We start from the raw sequence: 25,710 nt of genomic DNA on the forward strand, positions 1-25,710 counted from the left end.
CTTTCACAACTTAAATTTGGGAAACAGCTTTGTTCTTTATCAAGACAGTGGAGTTAGGCTTGGAGCTGGAGAGGTGGCTTATGAGCCTTGGCCACTCTTACAGAGGACCCATGCTCACCAACATCTGTAACTCCAGCTGCATGGACCCAAGGTCCTTTTCTGGCCTCTGTGGGCTCACAAACATGTGATGTGCATAAACTCATGAAGGTTCACATACATATACACAAATAAAAAATAAATATGCATTTTGAAAAAGATTGCTGGGATCTTCTCAGTTTCCTGTATTTCCATTCCAATCATAAGCTTGTCTATTTATGAAAAAGAAGGAGGGGACTTTGAAACTTTATAGGAACCGAACCGAACCTATGGAATCTGCTTACAGAGTTTTGTCATCTTAACTAAAAGACCTCCCAGTTCTTCGGCAATGTCGTTCCATTTTCTAAAGTTACTTCAGTGATTTCCACAACACTTACTTTTCACTGTACCCATCTCTAGCATCAGGAGACACAGACTCTCATGGTCTTGCTGATCATGCACACAGCCTGAGGCACAAGTGTATTGTATACACACACATAGCTTCTGATAGTCCAAGAATATATACATTTTAATTCCCCGAGGAACATGTCATCCCCAGACTTTTCCTTTGAAGCTTTCTGGTTAGTCTATTATTTGTCCCAACCATTATTTGCAGACTCAAGCAGCCATGAAGTTAAACAATTAGCTCTAATTGTTTTTGACAAACATCCTAGGGAAAAGTGGGTTTTACTTGCACTGATGAACTCTAATCAAATAAAGAAAGCCTTGCAAATGGAGTCTCCCAGGGAAACACCAGATAGGTGAAATAATAGCAGTTCTTGCTGAATGGAGCTTTTAAGAGGCCCCAGCTCTTCCACAGAGGCGAGAGCTGGCTCCCTCAGTAAAGGCCAGGCCATTAGAATTGTGGCCTCTTTGTTTTCAAGGCTACTGTGGAGCTGGCGGGTTTGGGAACAGGGCAAGGTAAACAATCAGAAACTCACTGTTTTAACAGAGATGGCTCGGTGGCCTTTCTCGAATAAATGCTCCCTGGATTGCTAAAGCCTGGGGTTGACGTCCAGAGTTCTGAAAAAGCTGATTTAGAACCATTTTTACTTTATGGAGAACTAGATTCTGAGGTCCTCAGTCCACCACTTTTGCTAACATAACTCACTCAGTTAGAGTGACTCTGATAACCATGCAATAGTGACTTTTTAAAGTTGATTTAAATTTTCTAATTGTCCACAATATGTGTGATGGGTATTATACAACAGTAAGCAGTTATTTAAAACCACACACACACACACACACACACACACACACACACACCAAATATAAAGCTGAAATGAGAAACTTGTCTTCTCAGAATGAGTTTGGCTATTTAGACTAGACACTATAAACTGGGAACTTTCTTTTATTAGTTTTTAAAATTACATTTTTATTTATTTGCTGTTGCTAGTGGTGGTGGTGGTGGTGGTTGTGGATACATGCATGCGTGTGTCCCACAGTGTTCATGTGAAGGTCAGAGGTCAGCTTCTAGGAGCAGGTGTTCTCCTTTTACCGTGTGGGTCCTGGGGATTGAGCTCAGGTCACCGGTCTTGGCAGCAAGCACCTTCACCCAGTGAACTCTTGCAATGACCCAGGAACACTCTTATAACTTTACCATATTGGTTCTTTCCATTTTCAATCTCAGTTTAGTGTCTGGAAAATAACGTCTTTAAAAGCTGGCCTGAATTTCTGTGGGGGCTGAGAAGATGACAGTGTCAGGGCCGTGGCTTTCCAGTTGGTTATGAGAGGACCCATCCTGGGGCAATTGTTAGGGAGCGATGGTGTTCCCTGGAACAATCCAGTTTATTGTTTGTTAACGCATTCACATTTTACTCTCAGAAGGTCCCAGTTTGGGTGATGCGGTTTATGGTCAACAGCTGCTGGAGGCTGCAGCTTTAGGGGCCTCTGCAACAAAGGAAAATATGGCCATGCACCTGGGGATGAAAGGCCTGGGCCTGGCTCCCCAGTAAGGGTAGAGAGGAGCTGCCGGTGGCTTCTTGGGTATCCTTTGAACTTCTGTTTGGGGCAGTTCCTCTTCACACTGAAAGCTTCTGCGCACTTCACGGCCTTCCCTCCGTCCTCCTTCCACGGGCTGTGGTGCCCAGGTGAGCTCAGGCCTCTTCCGGCTCCTACGTTATTTGGTTAGAGCAGCCGTGGAATTGGGTCCCTCAAGCTCCTGAGGCCAGATCTTGGGGCTGCAGTTGCTGGGCTGTTGGTTTGAAGAAGACGCTTGCTGTCTGGTCTGTCGGAGGTGTCGGGTAAAAGACTCTGGAGGCTTCGAGGCCATGGTAAGCGATATGCTTGGCCGCATGGAGACTGGAACCTGCTGGCTGCTCAAGGTAACACTTGACTGTGGTTGAGAACACTGGATTCTTCTGGGTTGAAGACAGGCAGTTTGTCACTCATTGCTTTCTCGTTTGGGGACAGGAGGAGTACCAGGCGGAAGTTCCCTTGGTGTTGAACAAATATCCTAAAGTTGTTTATTAAGATAATAAATCACATCAGGCAGTGGTGCACGCCTTTAATCCCAGCCCTCGTGAGACAGAGGCAAGCGGATCTCTGTGAGTTTGAGGCCAGCCTGGTCTGCAAAAGAGTTCCAGGACAGCCAGGGATATACACAGAGAAACCCTGTCTTAATTAACAAAACAAGGGGCTGGAGAGATGGGTAGGTGGTTATGAGCACTGACTGCTATTCCAGAGGACCCGGGTTCAATTCCCAGCACCCACATGGCAGCTCATAAGTTTATGTAAATCCAGTCCCTGAGCCATCTGACACCTTCACACCATTGCACAAAAAATAAAATTATGGAAAACAAAACAAAAATAGTAATAAAATTAAAAAGATGATAAGACAAGAGAAATGAATTCAGTCATTACCGCAGTAGTGAACCCTCCCTGTGAGAGAAATCTCTCAGAAAAAGAATCAAGACAAAGACTCAGGTGGCAGGGCTGTTGCTCTCCTGCCCAGGTTTGTTCTCACCATCACCAGGCACCAGCCTGCAATGCCCATAATGCAAAGCTCTTTCTAATGGAGCAAGCAGAGGTGGTGATTAGGTGTGAGGCAAATCAGCAGGTGGGTCAAACCACTCAGGAACCATTAGTGGGCATTGAACTGGAGTCAGCTGGTGGAGAGAGGCAGTTCAAAAGCACCCTACCTGTGCCTACCGAATCCTCTGCCTCATTTATGGTGGTTTTTTTTCTTTTTCTTTCCTACTTTTACTCCAAGAGTAGATTGAATTACATCAATTGATTTTCAAATGTTAAGCCAATTTTCCATTCTTGGGATAACCCCCGCTTGGTCATGTTGTAGTATCCTTTTTATTGCTACTTTCAATTTATTAATGTTAGTGTGCTTTCATATCTGTGTTCACGAGTGAATGTTGGCTTGGAGTTCTGCTTGATTGCAACGTATGTGGCTTTGGTGTCGAGGTATTGCAGGTCTCAAGAAATGAACTGAAAAGTGTTTTCACCTCTATTTTCTGAGTTTGTATAAAATTGCTATTATTTCTTTCTTAATCATTTAGTAGAAACTAGCAAGACCATCTGGGCCTTGGGATTTCCTTGTAGAAAGATTGTTTATACCCAACGTTATTGAGTTGTCATTTACAAGCAGTGACATGCACCGATTTCAAACATACAATCCAGTGAATTTGGGAAAACGCGTGCACCACATAACCACGGTGGCAACCCGTTCCGTCCCGCTGGGAATGTTCTGTGTCCAGGCAGCACGCCGTGGTCCGAGGCTACCACACATCTGCTTTGGTCACTACAGGTTGGCTATTCATTTCTGGTTCATCCATATAGAATCGCATGGTGTGGTTACTGTCGTTCATCATTCTGCCCTAAATATGTCCGTTTAGTTTAAATCTGCACGCAGCAATTGCATACTTAAGGGGTACCGGGCGACATTTCGGTGCTCTTGTGCAATGACCTAATGGCGGTAACTGGCATACGCCTTGACGGAGAACACCATTTTCTCAGGAATTGGTTACTCGTTAACTTTTTGTTACTTAGTATAGATATACCACAGTCTGCTTCCATTCACCCGTTAACTGACAGATTATTTTCAGGTTTGAGAGCCTCTACATAAAACCGCTATAAATATTCCTACAAACTTTTATGTGGACATGTGTCTTTGCATCCCTTGTGTAAACAGGATGGCTGGGTTGCTGGATAAGGGTGTGTTTATCTGTGCAAGGAAGTGACAGGCTTCTTTGAACGTGACCAAAACGTTTTGCAGTCCCCACATGAGACAGAAGAATTCTCCAGCGTGGAACATTCTATGTTTCAAAGTCATAGTCATTGTAGTGGGTGGGGAGCGGTGAAGATGGCAGTTTGGGGCGCTTTCCTCTGCTAACTGGTGATACTGTAACGTTTGTGTGCTAGTTGGCTCATTAAATATGTTCATTTGTAAAGAACTCTTTAGATCTTTGGTTTCTTAGTAGAGCATTTTAAGAGTTACATCCGTACTGAAGACACGTTCTTTTCCTTACACATAGGTGGTGAATTTGATTTTGGGTCTGAGTTATACGTTGTATATTTTGCAGGACACCATTTCATTTAGGGTGTCAAACTCATCACAAACTAATTAGCAGGGCCATTTTATTTGCCTTTAATGTGTGTATCGTCTGCGGTGCTGGTCCCCTTCCTGTGGATGTCAGGGCATGCACCGGTTAGTTCTTAATCAAGCCCAGTTTTGTTGCTGTTCTCAGGTAAACTCTTTACAATTTTCCCTGCTTTATTTTCTCCTTATTAATGTCTGTTCTTCTTTCTATTATCTCTTTTTATTGGTTATATGCTTCTTTGTTTGCTCTTTTTCCAGCTTTTTAAGGCAGAAACTTAGGGTGTAGATATTCTTAGAGTCAGGAAAGGATTCCCTTAGCTGCATCCCCAGAATTCTGATTTATTACCTTTTTTTAAAGACAGGTTCTCATGACACTCAGGCTGGTGTCAGCCATTATATATCCAAGGACGAACTTGGACTTCAGAGCTTCTTCCCACCACTACAGCAGTGCTGGGATCACGGGCGTGTGCCATGATTTCTGGTTTTATGGATCTTAGGGATGGAACCCAGGGCTTCACGTACCCAAGGCAAGCAGTCGACCGATCGAGCTGCGTTCCCCAGCCCCCAATATAGCTTCATTGTTGTCCAGTTCAAAATATCTTCTCACTTCCCTCGTGATTTCCTTGACCCGCGAAGTAGCTATAAATGTGTTGTTTGCTTTCTTTCTGCTTGGTTATGAAGACCATACAAAGGCTTCTGGGACTTGCGCTACCTCTGGATCTCTGAGCTTCATTTCCTGCCAGTGTCTGCAGCTCTTCTGCAGGATGCTGTAAAGTTCTCCCACTCCCGGTCTCACAAGTACATGTGTTTGCTGCCTCTGAAATTTCATGGTAGGTGGGGCCCTTTCAAGATTCCCACTGGCAGGACTTTCCTGTTGTAAAACATTGCACGCTCAATCATTCCTCACGTCCTCTTCCGAACTTTGTTCCAGAAAGCCATCTTCTCTATAACTCTTGAGATGTTTGGGACCTCCACTCCCAGGAAGTTAGTATTTCTTCAAGCATCCCAAAGGAATACCATCCTGTTGATGTCCACACATGTTCTGTTCTTGGTAGAGTTACTGTGACAGGGGTTTTATGGCGTTCTAATTGAATGTTTTTGTGGTCTGAGAACGCACTGTATGATTCTCAGCCATTGTCACTGCGGTTATACTGTCTACACTGGCGAATCATGCAAGCTTGGGGAAAACAGGCATCCTGAAATCATCGGGACATGCCCTGCACATTTCAGTTAGGCCAATTTGGTTGTTAGCATTCTCAGGTCATCCGTATTTTTTTCTTTTCTATTTGTTCTATCAATTACTGAGAAGGGCCGAGAAATCTAACCATAAATGTGAATTTTCTTCTTCTTCGTTTTTTTATCTTTATTAGTGTTTGCTTCATGTGTCGTGAGTTTCTGACTAAAAGAATTCTAAAACAACCACACAGATTTCTTGTCCCTCTGGTGAGTGTGGCTGTCACAATGACTGCCATTGCCCTTAAGATAGGAACTGTCTGAGAGGGTCTAACCCAGTCACTTACAAGCGGAGTTTTTCTCTATCTGGTTCCAGAAGCCAGACCAGCAGTTTGAAGCCTAAGAGAGATTTAATACCTTGGCACTGGCTTGAAGATGGAAGGGACCACATGTCAATTATGGTAGACAATCTGTGGGAACGAAGGGTTGAGAGGCAGCAAAAACATGCAGAACTCAATAATAAACCACAAGGAATTTGATTCTTGGAAGTAGATTCCCTCCACGGAGCTTCTAAATGAAGCTTTAACTTGGAGAATTTGGGTTTTGTAATCGCTGGAGGAGAAAGCTCAACAATGCTTGGCTAGGCTGCCCGTGTACAGGACTGTGAACTAGCACATGGGGATTGTCTTAAAGTTAAACTAATAGCTTTGTGGTCATTTATTATAAAGCAATAAAAAGTGGACACATTCCTTTATCTCTGCTAATATTTTTTATCCTGAAGTCTGCTTGGCTGAACTTCATGTGGTCAACTCCAGATTTCTTATGCTTAGGGCTTGCACATTACATTCATCTTTTGCCTGTTTCCTTGAGATGTTTGGGTCTTTCTACAACGACCACGTTGTCTTATTATTCACTGAGCTACTATGTGCTTTACAGCAGAAACTTTCGTTCATTCAGATTTTATCATATATTGTGTAATTCGTGTCTGTTCTTGGTATTTTCTGATTATTTTATCTGCATTTGATGTTTTCCCTCACACACCTTCTCTTGCCTTAATTGGATGTGGTTTTGTACTTTATTTGATCTTCTCTGTTAAGCTACTGGTGACAGCTCTTTGCTCTCTCTTCCTGTAGTTGTTTGATGTCATTTAATGGTTGTCCTTCATAATTACATTGTACCTTCAACTGATGTCTTATTGTGTTAAGTATACAACTGTACATTTGAATATGACTTGTCTCTTTATTTATTTACTATTGTGTGTGATGTGTGAGGGAGTGTGGGCACGTGCATGCCATGGGACATGTGGAGGTCAGAGAACAGTTTTCAGGAGTTGGTTCTCTCTTTATGCAGTGCATTCTGGGCATTGACTCAGACTGCTAAGACTTTGTGGCAAGTATTTTGCCCATTAAGCCATATCGCAGGCCTTTGTATGCCTTTTTGGTCTTTTTTGTTCTTATAGTACATTCTGCTTGTATATACGTAAACCCAGTTAATATGTCAGTTACTGTTAATATGTCAGTCTAAATATCAACTATACTTTAAGGAAATGATAAAACTAGAAAAGTTCTTTTTTTAACTCACAGTCTACTGGGTGTGCACTGGCTACCTTTGTCTCATCCTGACAGATTATCTGAGGGGAAGGCTGAAGGGAGGAAATGTTTATGGGACTCCTGGTTTCAGGACTTCAGTTCGCCATGGTGGGGGAGGCATGGAGGCAGGAACACTCAGTCCCTGAGGCAGGAATATGAGCTTTAGTTCTGTGCGTGATGAATGACCAGGAGTCAAGAAAGTTCCTAGAAAGACAGCACAGTGGTTAAGAGCATTGGCGGCTCTTGCAGAGGACACGGGTTCTTTTCCCAGCACCCACATGGAGACTCATAAACATAATTAACTCCAGTCCAAGGGATCCAAAGCCCTCTTCTGACATTATTAGGAACCAGGCATATACGTGGTGTACATATATTCATGCAGGCAAACACATATACACACGAAATAATTTTTTTTTAATAACCAAAGGTGGGTACAACTCTCAAAGGCTCGCCCCCAGTGATCTACTTCCTCCAGCCAGACTCCATCTCCAAAGAGCTCTACAGCCTTCCATTAGTGACACAGCTGGGGAGAGCAGATGCTAAACACATGGCCTGGGGCGGGGGGAACAGTCCAGATTGAACCCACAGCAGCAGAGAAGGGTAGAGAACCAGTTTTCATTCAGGTATCAGAAAGCATTTATTAACAGGAACCGGTAGCACTGGAGCTCAATGATTTCAGCTTGTGTTGATCTAAAAATGTATTTATTTCACCTTCATGTAGAAATTAGGTTTTATTTGGAAGAGAATAAAAACAACACAGAGGGTGTTCCTAATCCCTTACCTTCCCCCTATTACCAGCATCTTACATTACAGGACACCTTAGGCAAGACATGGAGCCGACATTGTACCTTCCTATGAACTGAACTCTAGACTTCCTCTGCATTGCGGCCGCTCTGCCATGAACAGTCTTCCTGTTCCTGGATCCTGTCCCAGATACATATCACACTTTTTAATTAATTTCATACATACAGATAACGTACTTTGGTCATTTTCTCTCCCCGTTATCCTCTACCACCCCACTCCCCACTTCTTCTCCCCAACGCCCCCTCCTTCTTTCACATCTGCCTTTGCTTATGAATCTTGGGAGTCAGATGCGCTACCATTGTGCAATGGGGCCGGCTGCTTATGTATTCTTGAGGTCATGCATCCTTAGGTTTTTCTGGCCTCTGTCTAGTCTCTTCTTCTTTTGCAAAACTGAATATTCTTCAGAAGATTTCCCTGGTACAATTTCTTGTGATAAGGCAGAGGGTGTGAGATTTCATCAGGAAGATGAGGCACATCCTATCCACATGACATCACTGGTGAGAGGGTATCCGCCATCCTTGGGTGAACTAGTCTGTGCTTGCCTTCTCTGTGGTATAGGTGTTATTCTTCATTTTCACACTTGATTCTTCAGCGTGAGTCAGCGGAAGAAAGATTGCAGTTCTCCACGCTGGACTGGAGAAAAGCTACAGATGGCTTTGGGTGTTTTTTGGAGCTTGAATTCTTCTGCTTTACTTGTTTACTTATTTATTTCCCTGGGACTTGATGTAGACTTACTTTACACTGGGTTCACATTCCATGCTGTCTTTTGAATTGTTTGAACTGACTGAGATCTTGGTCTTAGGGAATCTTCCACATTGGTCCTTCACAGCCTCCGCCCACCCCTTTGTGTTTTGAGCTTTTCCTACCTCTTGGCATTACAAAGTGCTCCAACTCTGTTTTGGTTTGCCCATCCCACTCCAGCATCAACCAGTCTTTTCAAGAAGTCTGTTTCGATTCAATTTAATATATCTTTTCCCAGCACTGGAGCTAGAACCCAGGGCCTCGTGTGTGCTAGACAGTTGCCTAACACTGAGCTGTACACCCTAGCCTAACTTTTGTGTTAATTTGATTAATGTTATCTACTAAGCTAGATGTTGATACTAGATTTGCTCATTGTTTTTAGATTTCACAGCACATCGATCTAGGAAATGTGTATATATGCTGATTTATAAAAATAAATATATCCCTAAATGTTTTTCTGTATGTGTGTTTATGTGTATAGACGCGCGTGTGTGTAGGTAGGTAGATGAGTAAGTTCATAGTGCTGTTCTGACTACCACGCAGTCCCACAGAGGTCATTTTCACTGTCCTGTCTTGCTTTTCTGAGACGTCCCTCTCCAATAGGAAGAAACTTGGCTTCCACTTCCTCTGTTCTGGAGCTCTCACAAGGCTTGGAAAGCATTTAGTCCTCAGTGAACTTCAGTGCTGGTCTAAGAATTACTTGTAGATTTTTTTCACTCTGAATGGAAAATTGACTCTCTTGGTGTCATGAAGACCAGTGTGATTGGTCCTGCTATGGACTCAGGCAGCTGGAGGGACAGAAGATGGATTTGTAAGCACACTCTCCTGACAACTGCACTAATACATGAGCTTGTTTGTTTATTTATTTTCAAGGCTATCCTGGAACTTACTTTTTAGCCCAGGCTGGCCATCAATTTGAGGCAATTTTTTGTTTCATTCTCCCAGCTGACCATGTGTGGCTATGTGAGTCCCTTTAGGTATTGGACTAGAATATTCTTGAGATAGGTAGGGGGTTAACGGCCCCAAGTCCTGGAAACTTTTCAAGAGCGCACTCCTCTCAGGATGTTTAAAATCTGGTTGTTTGGGATTATCAATGATGTTGATAAATGTGTAGTCATTTTGTCAAGAAGAAAAGAAAGAAGAGACAAGCTATTTCTGCATGGAATGAGCGAGGGTATCACTATGGATCCCACAGATGCCAAAATGGCATTGATATTTATGAAAAAAAGTATGCCAAAAAATTGACAACAAAATACACTACTCAAACTCATTCAAGATGGAAGCAGGTACAAGAATTGTAATGCAGCTATAAAAGGGTTCCTATGTAAAGACTAAAATGTTTCTTCCATAAAACAGGCTCACCCTCTACCCAACAAACCCTCCAGGCCAAAATGTCTTCACTGATAGTTCACCAAATATTTAAGAGAGGAATGTGACTCATTTTACACAAAAGACTCCATAGGATGAAAAAAAAGAATTCCTTCCCAAGTCATGTTTTTAGGATCAGCATCAATTAGGTACTAAAATTAGACAAAGATATCATAAGATAAAGAAACTCATCTTAGTAAAATCAAATACTGCATCCTCCATACTTGTCTAAGAGAAATCTGTTCACACATGGTGAAATACAACTTAGTCATGAAAAATAAACGAAACTCCAAAACAAATTGTTCAGGGAGAAAAGCTTGTCAGAAGGGAGCATGCAGGAGATTGGCAAGGTAGTTCAGTGGGTAAGGGCACTTGCTGCCAGCACTGTCAACATGAGTTCAACCCCTGGGACCTACAGTAGGAGGGGAGAAGTGACTCCCAGGTTGTCCTCCGATGTCCATATGCATGCCATGGCACACATACAAATACATAAATTAACACAAAAATAAAAGGGTACTTACTACATAGCCCCATTTACATATAATTCTAGAATGCGCTGATTAATCTACAAGAACAGAAACTGAATCCGTAGGTGAGTCCCTGGGGTGGCGGAGAGCAGACGGGAGGAGGGATAAACGACAAGAAGTGGGTTAGAAAGATGTGAATGTTGCTAAGGGATGCGTACAGGATGTGCCCATTGCTTTGACCATGGTGTTATTTCAGAGTCTACCATGTGCTGGGATTTGTGAAACCGCATACTTTCTTTGAAAGTTATTGTACACGGAACAGTAGCTTGTTAATGTACATTAAGAACGTATAAACACTTAAAATGGAGAGAGGCCTCACCAACGCTCTAGGACAAGGAAGTGGGACTCTGGCTCCCGTACTCTCCTGGTCTCATCCTGGGATTCTTCTAGTGTTTTGATCCTCGCTTTGTGTCTTGGTTTTTATTTCCTGCGCTGGTGTCTGTGGTTTCAGGGGTTGGAACGTGAAGAAGGTACCAGGTCTCTCAGTCTCTCCTGAGCCCTGGGATGTCTCTTGGCTTTCTTGGTCCCCAAAGCTGAGGCTATTTGTAGAGAAACAGCTTTGTTGCCCCCGTAATTCCTGCACATAGTCCCCACCTGGACAAGCTGGGCCCTTCTAGGGTTGTTACGGAAAGCTAAACACTTACTGGTAGCCAGAACAGGCAGTTCGTTTGTTTGTTTGTTTTTAATGCCCTTGAGTTTTTAGCTGTAAAAATCTGTCCACGCATTGCTGAAATGTGAACATGGTTTTACCCCTGATGCTGGTGCAGGTCCTTATAGTCAGGGCTTTAGGCCAAATGTACAGTTTTCTCCCGTTTTCCAAGAATCATTGGAACCACTTCCGCAGGCTCCAGCTGCTTCGGCGTGAGCGCAGATGCCACGCTAACAGCAGGCAGAGTTCTCCTGGTCCGATTTACGGTTTCACAGGTCTGAAAATCACAGTCATTTGCCGCCTTCTCCATTAGTGCCCTGACCCCAGCCCATTATGTCTGCATGTTTGCTTCCTGGTGTTTAAAACTTCGTGCCGCTCCACTACCTGGTTTCGCCAAGCTGAAAATGTGCCTCGTTCGTTTCCCCGGGGGGCCTTCTGAACTGCACACCTGGCCAGTGTTGAGACCAGAGGGTTATCTCTGTTTGTTTCCCCTTATTGGGCTCACTAATTCTGCTGTCACAAGCCCGTAGTTTTCCATAGTTTGTTCTAGAGCGGAGAGGTGGCTGTGAATCCTGCCGCTTCCCAGAGCCCTATCACTTACGCTGGTTTGCTTTAGGCTTCTCTTCCCGTCTCTCCACCATCAGCCTCACGGGCCCCGTCCGTCGCAAACCCAGCTGTGACTGCCTGCGTGGGTGATCACATCACCTCTCTACTTGTCTGAGCTGACCTGTAGGCTTTAAGGGGCCTGCTCCCCAGCAAGTGTGAACCCAGTATCCATCAGAGGCTAGTTAGGGTGGCTCAAGGAGGGTGCTTCTCAGTCCTCAGGGCACACCAGGACTGCTTTGAGGGTTTGTGGCAGGCCCCTGGTTCCCACCCCTAGAGTAGCTGATTCACGGGAACAGAGAGTTAATGCCTTACTATCTCCTACTAATTGTTGCTGTTGTACATTATTACACTCGTAGCCACAGCTCAGTTAGCGGCAGGAAAGCCCCCTGGGTGCCTTCTTGCTGTTTCCTTGATCACATCCATCCTTCGTGCTCCTCTTGGACTTGAGACTCTCTCCCCTCTTTGAACCTGTTGGTCTATCTCCCTGACTCTTTCTGTTCCCCACCGCTAGGTAGAGGCCCATTCTCATGCTCTGGCTTCTTTGGGTCCCGAATTCAGCCCCCGAATCCTAAGGTGTTGCAGGAGCTCCTTCTGTCCCAGACAACAGCCCTCTGCTCAATCAGGAAGGGAGCCTAGTCGCTGGAAGCCAGAGAGCAAGCAGAAGGAAGTGGCTGCTTTTTTAAAGGGAGAGAGACCACGCCCCAGTGGGCTGGTATCTCAGCAGCTATTGGCTGAAGGAGCGGAAGGAGCTCCCGGCAACACTAAGGTACCTTGAATTGTGTGTCCGGATCATTTCTGATCAAATTTTAGTTTAGGAGCTCACGGACCAGGTGTCCCAGACTTATTTTACTTTGTGTTTTATGTGTATGTGTTCGCGCTTGCAGGTGCCTATGGAGGCCGCAAGAGGTCCAGGGGTTGTGAGCCACCCTGGGTGGGCGTTGGGAACCAGACTCTGGTCCTCGGGAAGAGCAGAAAAAAACACTTTCACTGCTCAGCCATCTGTCCAGCCCCTTGGCCAGGTTTCCCAAACCATTTCCCTTCCATCGTTATCCCACTTTGAAACTAACCAATTGATAGGAAGTCCTTTGCTTTAATAACTCTGCACTAGTCCCTTTGCATCTGGTGCCGCAGGTGGTCACGGGCACCTGCGAGGAGGCTTGGCGTTCATCGTTATCTCTATTAATGGCTCCCCGGGAACAGCTTTGTTGGTGTGTTCTGGGGGCAGAAATGAAGAGGCCATTTGTGCTCTGAGCAAATGTTCCTCCTTCCCAATCTGAAACCCCTCCAGGGTCCGATCACCGTCTTCAGCACTCCGTGGAGACAACGGAAGAGCAGCCCTCTTCCTGGCTTTTTTTTCAAAGTGGTTAAATCTGTGTTTGTCATTTTAAGTACAGTTCTTTTATGTGGTCTGGTCTGGTTTCTAAGATTTCAACCAGTGTAAGTACGGCCCGTTTCCCCCTCCCGCCCCCCTTTTCTCCTTTAAGCCCTTGCTATTTTCCTATTTGCCATTTCCAAGCTAAGACTGTCTCCAGGGCAACGGTCCTCTGCTCCCTCGCAAGGCTTCAGCCCCTGCCCCCTCAGCGAAGGCCCTTCCACTTGCTATGTGCAAATTGGATTTTCTGCGCCTAATGCTCCAGGTGCCGTGGGTGACTGTGATTGCCCTGCTCTCTCTCTTGTTTGCTCCTCCCCCCTCCCTTTGCCTTTGGGTTTATGCTTATTTAATTTTTTTTCAACCACCGAGGCCAAAGAAGCTATATTGCGATTTAATTCTTCCCTCCCACTCGACACCCTTTATTCTCCGTCCTTTCAAATCCTCTGTGATAATCAAGACCTATTGATTAACGTTTCCAGAGGGCCCCCAACCAAGAGAGACACAAATGGCTGTGTTGTTGGACATCTTGTGCTCAGGCTGCAGGTTTGTGGTGATGACCAAGGACCGATCTTTCGGCCTGTGTATTGATGAAAGGACAATACATCTCTTGTATAACCTGTAAAATTACATAATTCAGCATGATTAATATACAAAAATATTAACAGTGATCACTTTTAAGTTTGGTTCGTATTTCGCTCACAGGAGTGTTGAGACAACAAAACCATCTCTAGTAAGCCACTTTTGTGTCAGTGACCCAGTCTGTCATTCCATATTTTCCCTGTGTCTCTTCCTTGTGTGTATGTGCCTGTGTGCATGCATGCTTGTATGTGCGCACATCTATATATGGAGGCCAGGGGTCAACCTTGCGTTCCTCGGGAGGCACTATACCCTGCCTTTTTTTGGAGACAAGGTCTTTGACTGTCTGACTGGGACTCTGCCTGTCTCTGCCTCTCTGTCCTGGGCTCATAGGCAAGCACCACCATGGATTCTGCCACTAGAACTCAGCTCACATCTACTGAGCAAGCACTTCCTAAGCCCTCTCCCCAAATCCCCTGAAGTCATCTTCACTGTGAGCCTGGGGACCTACCCTGCCCATCACTGACTCTTAGTCCTGAATAGTGTGGCCTCTCATAAATAGCTTTTGGTAGTCTGCATGGAAGTATGAAAAGGAGGGCTAGCTTATAGACATTGCTGTTCCTGGGGGAAGGCTATCAGTTTTATTTATCCTCATTTTCCTTCCTTCCTCCTTCCCTCCCTCCCTACGCCCCCCTTCTCTTCCTAAGATGTCTCCTTGGAGCTCCATTGTCTTACTAATCCTGGGAGCTCAAGACCTCTCTGTCTGGCCTCCATCTCTTTCTCTCACAGACTCTGAAGCTAAAAGTCAGCTTGCTGGAGCAGGTTGCTCTTAGGTGGATGTCCTCCCGTCCCAGTCTGCCTCTCTGAGAACACCAGGTTCCCACTTCTACCCAGAGACACTCATGCAGACCCAGGCCAGGGCAGGATCCCATGCTTTCCACACGAAAGGTCACCCGGGAATGCAGCTGCTCCTATGAGCAGCCCCCAGGCTCCAGTCCCTCATGCATGTGCCTGGACCGGTCCGCCAGCCCAACCAGATGTCAGTGCTGTCCCCACGGTCCTAGTTCTTCCTCTTGGAAGACTTGCCTGGCTTCTTCTGCCAAAGTGTCTGGACACTGGAAAAAAAAAAAAGTACCGAGAACATCCCTGATTTCCAGGCCTTATTTCTTAAAGAGGTACTTTGCAAATGTTCCCACTAGAATCCTCCTAACCGCAGAGGAGAGACCTGCATTTGCATGAAGGGGTAGCACAAAGCAATTTTTGAGGGATTACTGTGAGCACAAAATTTGCATTTGATCTTCAAATTCATGTAATGCTTGTGTTTGACTTCATAACGAATTCCTATTTGTATGAATATGAATGTGTTTCCAATGATTTTACCATCAAGCAAAATAGGTCTGACCTTTGAAAGTACAATAGTTTTATCCTGGAGCTTGAGGGCAGACGGCACAAAAAGTGATGGCCCAAGAAGGGACCCCACTGGTGAGCCACCTGTAAGCTGACCCAGAGGTCCTTTATTTATACCTAGTGAACTTCCTGTGGCATTTACCTCAATGGACTATCTTAAACCCAGAGAGCTTAATCCTGTTTCACCTCTTTCAGCAGATTACCTTCTGTTTCAGCCCGAAGAGACAAGGGGGTGCCCTCACATGACGCCTTCCTTCACCCTTCTCTACCCCATCTCCAAGAGTGCCGGTACATGAGGTCAAAGAACACCTCACTCCTTCATGCTCTGTTCTTAGAGATGCCCCGAAGGCTAGTCCCTTACGCTCAGACATTCTAAAGATTGAAAAGAAAGACGGGAGAGTGGTGTCCTCGGCTAGGCAGGGCTGCAAGCCTTCACCTGCCTGACTGCAAGCCCTCTTCTTCATCTCCTTTGTGGTTTCTTCTCTTCCTCCTCGTCTGCACTTGGCCTCGGCCATCAGAATCATGGTCAGGGAAGGCTGAGTAGCCAAGCTGGGCCATGAAGAGTTGGTCCAGGACTTTAACTCTGTCTCTCTCTGGGCTTGTCAAGGTGGCAAGCTCTGTCATATCATCCTGGGGGAGCAGCTGCCCAGGAAGGAAGGTGGCACAAAGAGCTCACTGGAGTGCCTGAGTTGGCCGTGTAGGAATGCACCTCCGACCCTTTGGGTACAAGAAATGGCAGATCCCTCTGCTTCTTGCTTCTTTATCAACAACCTAAAGACTGATAGAGGTCATCTTATGAAAAAATAGAAATTATAGCATTTAAAGATGCAATAGAAGTTTTTTAAAAGTTGTTTCAATGTTCTAGTTAAAACACTTTGTCTAGCCGAAGTCCACTGAGAATTTTTTCTAGTGCCTTTGGCTCTTATATTTAGCTCTGTGGTTCATTCTGAGTATACTTTAATGATGCCTATGACCTCTCTTGAATTAAGGTGTGTAAACAACATAAGGGTTTTATTCTTTCATGTTTTTCACATGCACACTCATTCTGTTTTGTGTATACATTATCCTTTTAGTCTGGGTTTCTCTGGTGGTCAAATTGTTGTGTTAGGAGCGGCGGGGCTGCGTCCCCAGCACCCTGGCCGCCTGCTTGGCTAGCTTATGCCCGGAAATAATTACATGGAAACGGTATTCTTTTAAACATTGCCTGGCCCCATTAGTTCCAGCCTCTTATTGGCTAGCTCTTACATATTAATCTAACCCATTTCTATTAATCTGCTGTAGCCCATGAGCTGGCTTACCAGGAATGATCTTAACCTGCGTCTGCCTGGAGTGGGAGAATCATGGCGACTCTCCGATTCAGCTTCTTTCTCCCAGCATTCTGTTCTGTTTATTCCACCCACCTAAGGGTTGGCCTATCAAGGGGCCTAGGCAGTTTCTTTATTAATAAGAAATCACTCCCACATCATTTCCCCTTTTTCTGTTTAAACAAAAAAGAAAGGCTTTAATTTTAACATAGCAAAATTACATATAACAAAACAGTTATCAAGTAAAAATTACAATAATCTTTATCATAACTAAGGAAAACTATAACTATAACTAACTATTCTTAACTCCATCAAAGACTCCAGAAAGATACAATATTACCTAAGCAAACAAGAAAAAAGCAACTTTTAAAACTCTAGAAATGACAGAAACATCTCGCTGCCTGGACAGTCACCCAAAGTTCCTCTGTACCATTGGGGCATCCATCTTTGGCCTACAGGCCCATGGTATCCAGAGACATTTCCATGAAGCAGGACATTTCAAAGTCAGTTCAGTCACTATCTGTTATGTCCTGCAGAATGTCTCAGAGACTCTTTTGTGAATCAGGAACCCCGAAAGATCATCTCACCTTTAGGCAAGTTCAGTAGTCCTCTCTCTCTGGGTTCTCTGTGTCCAGTTTATGCAATAGTCCAGGCAAGAGCAGTTTCTTGCCCAAATGGCTATCAAACTCCATAAGGTTCCTCTTCAATGCCCATCTTCTTCTTGAAGTAGATTGGTGCTGCCAGGTGCAGAGTGTCTCATTGTCATGAAAAGTCCTAAGTTATTAAAACATTAAATGCCATATTCTGCAGTCTTTGAAGAATGTCTATCTAACTGAAATGTATCTCTATATATCTAGAAAATCTAACAAACATGACTACAAGCTTGACTATTACTGATGATTATCCATTAACCTATATTTCTTAATTATACATTACATTTTTTAATAAACTACACAATCACAATATCTTAATCAATAGCAGAAATACATATACATATAACAAAATTGACCTTAAATCTCTATCAATAAAGCAAAATCTATACTAATACAAATTATTCATATCTATATCAGTCAAATGATTATTCATATCTATATCAGTCAAATGATTATACATCTTTAGAGGGATTTCTCAGCTCTTTATTGAGACATTGTCCTATGTGTGCGTTCCTATACCAGCATCACCTTTGCATGGCTACAGTGAGTCTTAAAATTTTACATAAATGGATTCAGTTTGCTCTTTTCTACTACAGGACACTTTAGATTCTTGTAATTTTATTGAATCTACACATCAGTTTGAAGACAAATGACACTTTAGAAAATGGAGTCTTCCAGTTTAGGTGCTTAGAGGAACTCTCCACTTACTGAAATAATCGACTTCTTTTCAGAGTGCTGGTTGGTTAGCATATTTAAGTTACCCGAAGGATTTCGTATTTTTGGATGCTACTGTAAATGGTGTTTTTGAAGTACAGTTTTTAACTGCCCCTCATTAGGAAGCAGATCTTATGAACCTGGCATGTTACAACCTTGACAGACTGATTGCTTCTGGTAGCTTCTGTGTGGGGTCTTTGGGATGTTCAACGCATACAGTCGTGTGTCTACATGGCCACAGTTCAACCAATGTCTGTGGTCTTTTTTCTTTCTGTTACCTTATTTCTCTGGTTAAGGTGTCCCGAACAATGTGGAAGAAAGGGGTGAGAAAGCCCCCTTTTCGTGTTTGCTCTATTCACGGGAAAGGCCCAGGGAGTGGTGCTGGCTTTGAGCCCTTCTTAGATCTGAGAGGATCCTTTTTGGTCCTAGTTTGCCGAGAGAGTTTAATCAAGAATGGAGTTTGAATTTTGCCAAATGCCTTTCTAAATCTATTGAGATGACTCTTCACTTTTAGCCTTTCAATCTGCTGAATTATATTAATTGTCTTCTGAATATTAAAATGATTTTTGGCATTTCTGTAACAAACTCCATTTAGTTATAATATGTCATCCATTTTATGTATTGCTGGGTTCACTTTGCCAAAAAAAATGTATTAAGGACTTGTGAAATGGCCTTTGTGGACCCATTGGTGTGTCGTTTTCTTGTGTTGCCTTTGCCTGTTTAGCAACCGAATGATGCCAGCCTCATAAACTAAGCTGGAAGTGGCCCCTTCTGGCTCTAGGAGACTGGAAGACGGGCTATTTCTTCCTGAGATATTTGGAAGGACTCAGTAAGGTCACTGGGATTTTCTCTTCGGGAAGGGTTTGAACCCTGAGTCCAGTTCATTGAGTAGATACAGGATCCTCGCCTTCCCGGCTCAATGAGTTTGATAGTTTGGATTAAAGAAATTAATTTTATTGAAGTTTTTGGATGTATCAATACAACATTTCCTTTTTATTTAAGGATTCTTTCTAGTTTCCTTCTGGATACTGGTAATTTCTCTCTCATTCTCTAGAGGTTTTATTAAAATTATAGTGATTTCTTTTAAAGGAATTAACTTTTATTTTTGTTTTTTTTTTTAAATAGTGGTTTTCTGTTTGATTGTTTCTTTCTCTACATTTCTTTTCTTCTCTTTACTTTGGGTTCACTGTTCCTGCTAGATTCTCTAGGTAGAAGATGGTAGTTTTTTATTTGAAACACATCTTGAATCATTCATTACCCAAACTGCCATAATAGCACAGTGTGAGTTACCCCTACAAGCCTACTCTGCTGTGCTCCTATTTCTATTCTAGTGAGGTCATTATTTGAACCATGGATTACTTAGATGTTTATTTTTCTTAATTTCTAAGAATTTCAGGATTCCCAAATGAATTTGTAATTTGATTCAATTGCAGTTTTTGAATAGGTCATATGAGTTTCAAAATTTGTTGAGACTTATAGTCCAGAAAATAACCTATCTTGGTGACTATTTCATGTGTAGCTAAAAATAATATGTGTTCTATTTTAGTGGCTTGAAGTTTTCTTTAATGGAAATGAGTTCAAGCTGATAGTTGCTCATGTATCCCGTGTTCTGATTTTCTGTCTACTCCTTCTAAAGGTTATCAAGAAAGAAAACTAAAAACTCCAACTGTAACTTGTTCTGGCGATATAAGCTTATAATCACCCTTACTATGAAGCCTAAGACAGGAAGATCACAAGTTGAAGGTCTTGCTGGGACTAGCTGAGCTCAAGGCCAACCTAGGCAATTTAGTGAGACGTGTCTTAAAATAAAAAGTTACAAGAGCTAGGTGTGGTGGTGCATGCCCGTGTACCCCAGCACATGGGAGGCAGAGACAGGAGGCACTCTATGAATGTGAGGCTAGCCTGGTCTACATATCAACTCTGTGCCATTGTATGGACGTGGCACACTCTGCTTATCCAGCCATCAGATGATGGGCCTTTCAGGTTTGCCTGGGAGGACTTGCACTTCCCTGACAGAAACAGAGGCAGTCGTGGCTGGTGACCCAGCTGCTTCTATGCCTGTGGACTCTCTTGTTTGTTTGTTTGTTTTCCTTTTCTAAGAAATCAAGACAAATTGATAGGCAAGTGTGGATTTGGCTTCCTTCCCAGACTCCTCTCCCCGCTTCAGCCTCACGGTAGACTCCCCATTTTTACACCTGTTGTGTTCTATTGTTGGTTCACCCCAGACGGGGATCCCATGACAGCAATAGGACAGACACCATCAAAGTCCAACTTGGGGGACCTGATGAATTTTATTGGGGTTACTTACAGGAGTGGGGTTGAGGGGTTACTTACAGGAACAGAAATGACTGAAAGACAGCTGCATCACCAAAGCCCACCCCAGTACAGCTGACAACTCACAGAAGCTGGGAAACCTGGATCACATTGTGCAGCCTGCTGGCAGCTGAACAGGTTGGTCTAAAGTTCTTGCAGGCATCTTAGCTTGTCTGAAGGGCTTAGCAGCTCAGGCTGCTTCTCTGAGACAGACGCTCAACTTTCATTGCTTACTATGGCAGAGTGAATCTGGTCAGTTTCAGGAACGTCCTGAAGCTAGTTTGAGTTGTTTCCCTTTCTGCATCCCTACACTGCAGCAGAGAATGTTTGCATCTTCAGAAGACATTGTTAAACAACACTTCCAGAGAAGAGATGGCTCTGAATTACCCACCTTCCTGAAGTAAAACTTTTTCAAATAATACTCTGCTGAAGAACTTAAAGTAGATGGAGCAGTATGGCACAGTTTGGGAACTCTCCTGCCAGTCTGTCTAGCTTCTGCCAAAAAACCTAGAGCATTCTTCATTTTGAGAGGCTCTGTTGTAGGAGGCCCGCTCGTTTGTTCTTGGCAGACCAGACTCGAAATAACCACACAGAAACTCTATTAATTAAATCACTGCTTGTCCAATAGCTTAAGAGTATTTCTGACTAACTCATATCTTAAATTAACCCATTTCTATTAATCTGTGTATCGCCATGTGGCTATGGCTTACCGGCAAGGTTTCGTCCATCATCTGTCTCTGGCAGGGCTACATGGCTTCTCTTGACTCTGCCTTCTTTCTCCCAGCATTCAGTTTAGTTTTCCCCTGGCTAGCTCTGTTCTGCCCTGCTATAGGTCCAAGGCAGTTTTGTTATTAACCAATAAAAGCAACACATATACAGAAGGACTTCCCACACTAAGCCTCTTTGTTCTTCTTTTAAGGTAAATCTTTTGCAGACTTGAAGGTTTTTTTTGTGTGTTTTTTTTTTTTTTAAACTGTGGAAACCATCAATCCTTTTTGGTGGGCAGCATGAGCCAAGATAGCACTAATCTTCTGGAGTCCTTGGCTCAGGGATGTTCCAGTTTGATTTCCATGGTACCTTGGCTGGAACAACTCCTGTTTCCTATACATTGGTGCCAACACAGTAAAGGAGGAGGAATTAAGTCAGAGGCACTGGAGAGTGAGCCCCTCTGGGATAGTTAGGGCCGGTTGTTCTTCCTCTGTACACTAGACCCTTACCCACCAGCTCAGGTGATGACCTCAGGCTGCAGTTTTCATGGAGAAGAAGACAAGACACAGAGAGTCTCTTATTGCAGTGGTTAAAAGTGGAATGAAACAGAAGTTTCAAATGTAGGCTTTGTTTGCCATGGTTTCCTTGGCTGTTATTTTAACTATAGTCACAGCTTCTGAATTAGTGCCTCTTCATTCAGATCCCTATTGGCTGGCAGTCCCCTCCCCGCTACCCTTTCCCTGCCAGGAAAGACCTGGGTCCAAGCCCCACACTCCCTTGAGATGCGAAAGAAATGTTTGCCTGCCCCGTAGAATGGAAAGTGAGGACTAAGCATCCATTCACTCCTCCTCATCCTCTGGTCTGTTTTCCCGTCTATTTAGGGGTCAAGTACTGGCTGAGGGGATGGGACAGTGTGGGTGAACAGGCGGCTTCATGGGAACGGCAGGGGACACTCTCCTAAGATATTCAAATGTAAATCTAAAACCAACCTTTTGGTCACCAGAGGGTTTTACAGGCATTCTTGGCACAGGACCAAAGATAACCCCGCTCTCAGAATTACATACTGGTATTATATTTAACAGTATGGACCATATACCCCCTACTCTCAGAACTACATACTGGTATTATATTTAACAATATGGAGCATACGTGCTTTTCTGCAGGCACGATTACAATGCGCAGGCATTTTGCTCTTTCACACAATACTGAGAAGTTTGGTATCTTAGAGGACCTCTTCACTTGTACCCTATAAATGGACACTGAAGTCATTTCCAGCTTAGAAAACATTTTTTCCCCTAAATAATGAAGTATTGTTCAACCTTGGACACATGCCAAGGAGCATACGTGGGGGATAATTTGACAACGTGATATTGCTGGGTCCATTTTGATAGTGCCAAATTATGCTCCAAAAGAGAAAGATAGATCTATTGAATTTTACCAACAGTGTTCTTCTGTTTAACTTTGAACACCCTCCCACCCCCGCCATGTGTCTCATTAGCCGTTCCCAGTGGAATGACCTGGGGGTGGGTAGAGAGGGGGGGCGGTGGACAGATTGAACAACTCACAGAAATTTTCTTTTCTCTGTTTGTTGAAAAACTGGAGGAACATAAATACGCTTTGCCTATATAAAGTTAATGGCCTGTGGTGAAGAATGTCGATCTTGAGGCCGCCTTCCACGTCTTTTGGCCCGGGAAACAGTGGGGTAGTGTGCTAGACACCTGGCATGGGTTGGGATTTTGGAAAGATGTGGGATTTAGCGGGTTATGCTGGCAGAGTTGGTCCCCAGCCTCCCCCTTGCCGCTCACTTAATGTACACATCACTGTGTTTGTACTTGGCTGTTTCTTCTACGCCACGGAGCCCAGCAGTGGGGGATGGGAATGTGCTCTTCTGTCCTCAAGTGTGATGTCCCTACCGGACTTCCAGTTGCATCCTGAACTTCCTTTGAGTGCAGGGCCATACCAGCATAGGTTTCCATGACCTCTTCCATACTTTCTGATGCTCTGGTTCCCTTTCGGTAGAGTTCTAGTTCAAGAAAATTCTATCATGAGACCTCTGGGTACCATCCAATTTCCTTGCCTCTCCTTGTTCTCTGGTGGATCTCACTTGATGCTCCCTTAGCATTTTGATCACAGCTGTATTAAGTAGTCTATCATTTTGCTTTTCTCTGTTTCCCCAATGCTGGGCTGAGAGCTAGTTATCTTAATGACAACAGTAATTGTGATAATACAGTGTTTTCTGTGTGCCAGGCACATTAGTGTCACACACAACCTCAGTTAGACCTCGTGGTATCTCTGGCAACTTCTTGAACATTCTAGTGATTTTCAATTGAGATCGCTGTTCTCTAACTTACCCATGAGTTTGGGGGACAATAACAACAAAAGAAGACATTATTTTGAATCATAATATTCCTTAGCAAAAATATTCACACTTATCCATTAAGATCTGAAGCTATGAGATAATAACAGGGTTGCTTTCTCATCAGCTTGTCAGCAAGACTGTTAACTTTAGCCTCTGGTGTGAGCAGTTTAACACTCTGTGTCCATCCACTGGGTAGAACTGCCGCATAATTTCCCTCGAAGAGAGAAATCAAACATGTAACACAGTACCATTAGGGAATGACTTCCCCCAAATATTATGTTAATTCTCCCAGATTCTCTGATGAATGTGTAAACATGATTAGATTGAACTGGGTTCAAATCCTACCTAGCAATTTACCAGCCTTGAAATCTGGGCTGGAATCTTCAGGCTTTTGAAGCCTCAGTTGTCCAGTAAATATGCAGACAGGGTCTCATACAAAATGACCAGCAAGGTTTTATAATCATCTGTTCTTGTCATCACTAGAAAATGTCGGGTGGACCGAGGAGACACAAATAGTTGACATGGTTCCTTGACCTTAACGAGTTCAGAAGTGTGGTAGGGGAGACAAAGCAGATCTCCAAGTGTCTCCTCCAGAGAATGTGGTAGGCGAGTCTGTTGAAGTGTGCCTAAGGCACAGAAAGGCACCATGGAAGGTAGACAAGAGATACCGTAACTCAACTCACTCTTGAGGAATGAATAGGACTTCGTCAGGTGGAGCAGTGGGGAAGGGCACCTTAGATTAGGGCAGAGGACTTGTGTGAAGGAGAAAGAGACCGCCTGGCGTAGTTCGATGTGTAGCAGTTGGTCAGAGTATGAAGTGTTGGGGTTGGACAGCTAGGAGGACAGGAGAGAAGATTCTAGAGGAAGGCAAGGTTTTGAAGGTTTCTGTGTGAAGCGTTTTGCATGCCAAACTAAGGAGGTTGGATTTAACATCAGTAACACATTTTGAGCAGAAAAGCGATGCCACCAGATTTTCACTTTAGAAAAATCACTTTGGCAGGTGTGTCCCTGAGGAACTGGAAAAGCAGCCACGGTGGAGACCTGGGAGCCAATTAGGAAGCAAAGGTCCGGGTGAGAGGTGAGGAGCCTGCGCTAAGGGAAATAAGTGGTGATAGCAAGGGAAGGGAGCCAGGGAAATTTAAGAGGGACTTGGGAGGTAAATGAAAAGAAACCTGTGCATGGAAGATTGGCATGGATGCAGGATGCAAGACAGGATGCAGACGGAGGCAGAGAATGTGGACCCGTCAGTGTGCAGTGTGGGAAAGAGGAGATAGGGTGATACATTTAACCTAGACCTTGTCGTGTGTGAAATGTTTGTTACCTATGTAGAGACGATCAGAGGTCATGGTTAACTATAGACGCCCGGTCAGAAGCTAGGGCTGGAGCTGTAGACATGGAGACTTGAGGTAACTAGGAAGTGAGGAGGAAGGCTGATTGATGGATGGAAGACTAACCGACATGGCTCCCTAGTTAAGAACTATCCAAGTACTGCTTCTTTGGCCTTCACTTCTATGATGGACCGTGGAAAGTGCTCAGATGACTGTATTCTCCGTTAGCCATTGTTAAGGTGCGCTTACCCTTTGCAAGAGGTGGCGCTGGGGCCTGGCAGGGAGGAGGTGTGCTAAGACCTCTAGCTAGATCCGGGTATTCAGTGGCTTGGCCCAATAGATACTGGTTACTGGGCTAAGGAGGGAACATACCTCTGGCCCCAGGAAGTGCATGTGCACCCTCCCTCCCCCTATCATCCCCGGGGGGGGGGGGGGTGGTGGTGGTGGTGGAATGTCCTGTAGGTCTGGTCTTATCTGAATCAGTTAGCCCCTGAGACTGGTCACTCTCGGGGAAGGTGGACCTCTCCAGTCATGGGACCACGGGAGTGACAATGGCGTGGGGCTGTGGGAACCCTCACAGAGAAGCCCATCTCTGTCCTGTGGCTGCCCCTCTAGTGAAGGGAACACAAATCCAGCCCTCCTCGGCTGAGGCCTGCTCCCTCCTGCACCTCTCCTGTTAAGCTGGAGAAGCCAGACTGCAGTGCAGTGCAGATCGGGTGCGGGTGGGTGTCCAGGGTAGTGAAGACACATGGGAATAGCTGCGGGGTGGAGGGTGAGGCCTGGGCAGCCAGGGAGACGGGAGTGCAGGTTGCTGGGGACAAAGGCTCCCCCCCCACAGAAGTGCTGGTGTGTCCCACGGGACCCCTGAGGGGCGGGGGGGGGGGGGGGGGGGGGG

The sequence above is a fragment of the Microtus ochrogaster genome, unplaced genomic scaffold (assembly GCF_000317375.1).
Source record: "Microtus ochrogaster isolate Prairie Vole_2 unplaced genomic scaffold, MicOch1.0 UNK4, whole genome shotgun sequence".
NCBI lineage: Eukaryota > Metazoa > Chordata > Mammalia > Rodentia > Cricetidae > Microtus > Microtus ochrogaster.